The sequence below is a fragment of the Balaenoptera borealis genome (genome assembly GCF_965194805.1).
Source record: "Balaenoptera borealis genome assembly, chromosome: 14".
Lineage (NCBI taxonomy): Eukaryota > Metazoa > Chordata > Mammalia > Artiodactyla > Balaenopteridae > Balaenoptera > Balaenoptera borealis.
The window spans coordinates 39,298,701-39,305,004 of record NC_138875.1 but is presented as its reverse complement, the minus strand read 5'-3'; the positions used below and the strand labels follow the sequence as shown (position 1 = coordinate 39,305,004).

Here is a 6,304-nt window from a genome sequence, read left to right as displayed (position 1 = left end):
TGTGTGTGTGTGTGTGTGTGTGTGTGTGTGTGTGTGTGTGTATTTTCTTAATACAGATGGACAGGGCCACTTTGTCTGCCAAGCCTGGGACAAGTGTGGTCCCATAGACCGACAGGAGCCCTGCAGGCCAGGAGCAGGCCTGGGTGGACAGCAGAGGTTCGATGTGGGAAGACATCCTTCCTCATCGCTAGGAGCCACAGAGGAGGCAGCCCGAGTGCTGGCCTCCAGGACAGATGGGCTGCAAACCTACACCTGTCGTCTCATCCCTTCCAGTCACTCTTTCCTGGAGGTGCCTCTTCTGGTCACAGGCCTGGCTTTACCTGTACTAGACCTACCCAGGGCAGATGAACAGGGCTGGGGGGTCCTTGGAAGGCCGGCCCCAAATTTCTCCAGGACCTTCCTTTGGTCTTGGTCAGTTGAGCAGAAACTTGGCCAGGATCCTGGGGGTGGATGCGGAAGAGCAATTGCAGAGGGAGCATTCTCAGCAAATGCCTTCTGTTGATTTGTTGATTTCTAATGAGGATTTGGCCTTTACCTTTACGGGGCTCCTGTGCCACACAGGCGCTGGCAAGATGACTTTTGGCCCCTGGCCTAAGGCTGAAAGGTGAGCTGAGGGGGCCACTGGGCTCCCTCCTTGCCTCCAAGCTGGGCTCTTGTCATCCCTTTCTCTAAACCAGCTGGTTTTGCTTCTCCTGCTAAAGAGTTATGGGGCTAAATTGTGCCTGTGGCCTTATGGTTAATTAAGCCTTGTTGAGGTCTGGTGTGTGAGTGTGTGCTTCTGTGTGAGTATAGGCATCTATGTCTGTGTGTGTACCTCTATGTGTGCATTTCTGTGCGTGTCTATGTGTGACTCGGTATGTTTCTATACGTGTGTGTCTGTGAAATGTGTTTATGTGTGTGTGTTATATCTATATTTTTGGGTGTGTGTGCTCGTGTACGTGGGTATCTGAGTGTCCTTATGTGAGTGTGTTCCTATGTGTGTCTGTGAGTATATATTTCTTCGTGTGTCTATACATGTGTGTGTGTCTGTGTATATGTGTATCTGTAAGAGGGTGTGTTTATGTGAGTTATCTCTGTGTGTCTGTGTATATGTGTATCTGTAAGAGGGTGTGTTTATGTGAGTTATCTCTGTGTGTCTGTAATGTGTATATGTACTTGTGTGTGTGTGTGTGTGTGTATGTGTGTGTTTTCAGAACCTCTGTAAAATATGGTGTGGGATGATTTAAGAAAACGTTAGCTTTTAATGTCACAGGGCTTCAGTATCCCCATCTGTAAAATGACGGCGATGGAAGAGGTGATCTTTTTATTTACTTCCATAAGGGGAGCTGCAGTCATGGAAATGTGGGGGGCTTGAGAATATGACACATTTGGTTGCAAATTCTGGCTCTGCGTCTCCATAGCGCGTAAGCTCCGTCGAGTTCCTGCTCTTCAAGCTTCCGTTCCTGTGGCATTCAAAGGGGCACGGTGACATCTCTGTCGCAGTTTTGTCACGAGGATGTGATGAGATAAAATAAGCAAGAGTCCTACGTGTACGCCGTGTAGTAGGTGCTTTGTCAATATTCCCTCCCGTCCATCCTGATGTCAGCCCGAGCATCCTATTTCTGAGTGAGCAGGACTTTCAGAGCTCTCTGTTCTGATGGGGGTGCTGGCACCTAATACATGACAATGACCCTGGAGATTTTAACTTTTACACCTCGTTTTCCCTCCTTTTAGCTCATTCCATCCTCACAATGACCCTAAGAGGTGGGGTGAGCAGGGGTCACTGCAGTGATTCGAGAGAGGAGAAAGCTGAGACTCTGAGCCAGAGGGCCGGGCAGGGCGAGGACCAGGCGTCCAGCTCCATCCCTGGTGCACCAGCCACCTCTGCAAGCAGGCAGTGTCCAGAGCGCCAAACACTGCCTGCTCCCAGGGGCCCCTCTGAGGATCCAGGCCTCCCTTGCCCTGTCAGGCCCAAAGAGAAGGAGCTTTCCCGAGACTCTCTGACGCATGCAGCTCATCTACTGGACAGATGTGAACAAGCAGACTTTTGCACAGAAATCAGAAGGGTGGCCGGCGCCTCCCAGAGTTGGCTCTGATCTGCCTGCAGGGAGCTGATTCCCCCTTCCCTCAAACAGTCGGGGGTGTGGACACCCAAGGTCAGATTCAATAGCCTTGCCACCCACCTTATTTATAGGATTTGACTCTAAGTGATGATTGCTGGTTTCCCCAAATCCAAACCACTGCAGAGCAGAGTGGTGTGGCCCCAGAGAGCAGGGGAGCAGACACCCTGAGTTAATGAATGGGCTCAGCCTCCCAAGAAGATACACTCAGTTTCACCTTTAACTTTGGGCAGGTTGGTGGGGAAACAAACAAACCAATCATACATTCCTTAAATCATCGCTGCCCTTTGGCCAGGGGCTGCCCAGGCCAGGCCCTAGGAATCTGCCTACTTGGCCATCGGCCAGGCCTCTGCCCCCTCTGGTTCGCCCAGGCCCCTTCCCTGGCTCGCCAGCATCTGTTCTGAGCCTGAGCCGTTCTGCTGTATCCTGGCAGGATTTGACCAGGTTGTAATTTTCCTTCATGATCCCTTTTCCATTTTTCTTTATAAAAAAGGCATCAACTGTACCTGCTTGCAATAGGGATGAAAGAGGTAATAGACAAGAAAGCACTTTACAGATTAAAATGCTATGTAAATGAAAGGCATACTATAATATAAATGAAATATATAATTTAACATCTATGATACAGTCTATAAGATACAAGATCTGACTTTAAATGACCAAAACACCTTTGGTATATAGGTTATACAGGTACGGTAAAATATATGACTTAATTTGGTATATAATGTGATTTAGAGTATATACTTTGATCTATCGGATTATGTAATATCTTATGACATATCATATTCCGAGCACAGAGGAAAGTAGAATCAAAATCAGTCGACATTAGGCTATTTTGGCATTCAAAACACGAGCCCCAGATTTGTGATTTTAACAGCTGAAGCTGGGAGGGAGAAAACTAAAAATACGAATGGGGAAGATATCTCCATCGACCGGCAATGTGGCCCACTGGGTGGGGGGGATCCGTGGGAAGGCAGAAACCCCAAGAATAGGTCTGGGAAAGGGGAGCAGTGGGGAGAAAGCCTCTTGGGAGGAGGTGGAGGAGTCACGCTTGGCAGTGATTGTTCCTACTATTTATGAAGCCAGATGAGGAGCTATAGGGCTTGCGGTGGCCCCTGAGTCTGCTGATTAGCTGGAGATTATATTGATGATGTAATAAAAATTCACTTTGTCTATTAAGTTTCACCAGGACAATCAGGAGAGATTAGATAAAAATCAGAGGAAATGAATAACAGAATGGAGGAGAAAAACCATGAGCCTCCGTCCCTGCCATGGTCCCTGTGTGTCTCCCCTTTTCCTGCCCACAGTGGGGCATGGGCCCAGAAGCCCCCAGCCCTGCACCCAGGCAAAGTTGAGCTGGCAACGTCCCTGAGCTGGAGCTGGGCTGCTCTCAGGAAGGGACTCGGCGCTTCAGATACGGTGCTGGTTTAAGTTTACTGACTGTGTTTAATATTTGATTAGACCTCTGACTTGGCAGCCTCCTGGGTGCGCCGGGAGACAGGCAGGGTCTGAGCCCCTCCGCTGCCTGCTTCATCTGGTCCTGTGGCGTGGGAGGGGGTGGTCCATGTCCTGGCCACACAGCTTTAGGCCAGGCAGGCCCGTGCCCAGGCAGCAGCCAGAGGCCTCCCAGCCTCACGGCCTCTCCCTCTGACTTGGCTTGTGCCAGAAATCCCCCCATGAGAGATGTTTCTTTGGGTTATGGCCTGGGCTCTAAAAGGTCCCTGTACGAGGCACATGTCACCAGTGACGGTAACTCATTAATGTCCATTAGCCGCTAGGGACGCATCTGCCCAGTTTGATTTGTCAGATCAGCAAGGGGCAGGGCTTGGAAGGGATAGGAAAGGGAGGTCATTTGGGTTGGGGACCGTTGTGCCCTGAGAGCCCTGGGGCTTGGGGTTTGGGGCCTGGGGGCGTCGGGGGAGTGTAGAGTAGGCGGGGCGGGGGGCACTGGAGGACTCCAGCTCTCTGACGGAGCCCAGTTCTGCTCCCCCCCGAGAAATCCCAGGGGTCAGGAGATGCCGCGGGGTCACGCTCTGTGGAAGGCCTGAACGAGGGGAGTTTTCCTTCCCCTAAAGAGTCGGCCACAAACACTCCTGTGTTCGGGGCCCTAAGGGTCACCTCATCTCTTCCTGCTCCTCTGGGCTGGGTTTCTCTCCCAGAGATGGAGGAAGCACCCCAATTGCTCCCATGCAGTAAATAGGCTGCCCAGGGAGCCTGGCACCCTTGCCCGGGTGTGCTGTCCACATTGGGAGTGGTTCTTCCTGGGATCTGCCAAGATTCTTCCAGCCACAAGACCAGTGTCACCCCAGGAAATGCTGTTCCGGGCTTTACCCACTGCCTGGCTTCCTGCAGCCACTCCTGAACTGGGGGCCAGCACAGAGGAAGGGCAGAGGGCCGGGGGAGATTTCCACTTCTAGAAACCCCCAGTTTACTGCTCGGGATGTTCAGCTGAGTAAGCTTTGGGGACAGTCTGGATGCCTGACTAGGTGACGGGGAACATGGGCACGGGTTGAAATATTCCATGAGTAATTTCTCAGCCCAAGTGGGCTGCCATTCGGACAGCTGAAGGACACTGCAGCCCCAAAGAAGGTGAGGCCTGTCCTTGCAGGTCCTATGTGTGTCACCACCTTCCTCAGACATATCTGCAACCCACCCACCTACCCCTGCCCCCAACTCTTCTCTCTCAGCCGGGCCGGTGGTAGGTCGAGATTTATTCAAAGTGAGAAATTCCTTTATCCACCAGCCTGAGAACGAGACTTTACTGCAGTGGGACAAAAACGAAACATAATGGAACAAAACGAAACAAAACAAGCAGGTCGGCAGCAAGCTGGCCTCTGGGATCTGCTCTGCTCTGCCTTGTTCCCATGTCCCAGCCGGGCTTCTGCCACCCTCTCTACCTGGGAGCCTGGGGCCAAGCCCCTTGGGCCGGAAGCTGGTACCCCTATCTGATTACTCCTCTTTGCGGGGAGGGTCCTTCATTCCCCACACAGGACATTCGCATTGGGTAGTCTTACATTTGTGGGTTTGCTGCTTCCTAGCACACCCAGTTATTCTCGGTGGTGATGGTGGGTTCCCACCTTCCGAGGAGAGAACGTGACCCTCAGGGCACCTGAGTCACACAGGAATCTGCCTTCTTGAGGGAGGTGTGTTTGTGCCCCACCCCACCCTGGTCTTCCCTGAGGGTCTCCCCCATCAGATAGGAATGCTGCACTTGCTCTCTGCTTTGCAGAAGGCTGCCCTGCCCCGTGGGGGTAGGCATGGGACCCTGCTCTCCGCATGGGGCTGGTGTGCCTTAGATGCAGACTGCAGCTGGGTCGATGACTCCCCTGCCCTTGCCCCAGCCGGATTCTCCTGCCTCTGCCAGACTTGGCGGACCCTCTCCTCCCGGCTCTGTGGCCTCTGCTGTGGACCAGCCTCGCTCAGCTGACGTAAGTCAGAACACTCAGGGTTAATGTTTTGCTGAGAAACTTGAGAAACTCAGGAGAAACAAACCAAGGCTTTGGAGACAGTGTGAGCCACAGAGCGGGGGTCTCACATAGAAGGGAGCAGGAGTCTGGCGCCCCCAGCTCCAGCTCTGTGGCCCCCACCTGGGCGTCTGCTCCTGTCTCTCTCCTCCCGTCCAGCGGCCTGCCACTGTGACCTGGTCTGTGGAGTCCACTCACCGCCGCCTTCGGGCACGCTTTCCCCGCCGAGACACCGCCCGCCCGGTTATCTGCATTCCTCTCCTCTCTCTGGGGACCTGTTTGGCTGCCTTGTCCCTTCCAGCCCCAGGTCTCACCCTTTACTTCTCATTCCAGTGGATTTTCAAACCTGCCCAACACAATAACAACAGAATTGACTCTAAAATAAATCTAATAATTTACTTATTGAAATAATCAAGATGAGAGCAAAGCGGAGGTCTCAGTTTTCAAGAAAAAGAGTTTTAAAAACTGCAAGAGAAAATGAAGCCTGGAAATAAGCCAGTGGTGGCTCTCCTGCTCTGTGCCTCTCACTCCGATGGCCCACGGAACTCTGGTGCCCTAGAGCTGGTGCCCTGGGGTCTCAGCTGGACCTGGGTGGCAGGTGTGCCAAATGATCACTAACCCAGGCCCGTGTTGTCAGGCACAGGGCTGAGTGTGCGTTTGTGTCTTCTGGGGCATTTGGAGAGTTCTTTGCAAAAGCTGAGGGATATAACAGTTTGGAGTTGGACCCACGTCAGACCCCTA

The 6,304-nt window shown here is 52.5% G+C and overlaps 1 protein-coding gene across 50 annotated transcripts in view; it reads right to left on the bottom strand.

Annotated features, from left to right (window-relative positions):
* The window catches only part of CELF4 (CUGBP Elav-like family member 4), a 299,242-nt gene that overhangs the window by 280,386 nt on the left and 12,552 nt on the right, over window positions 1–6,304 (bottom strand). The gene's annotated exons all lie outside the window — the stretch shown is intronic.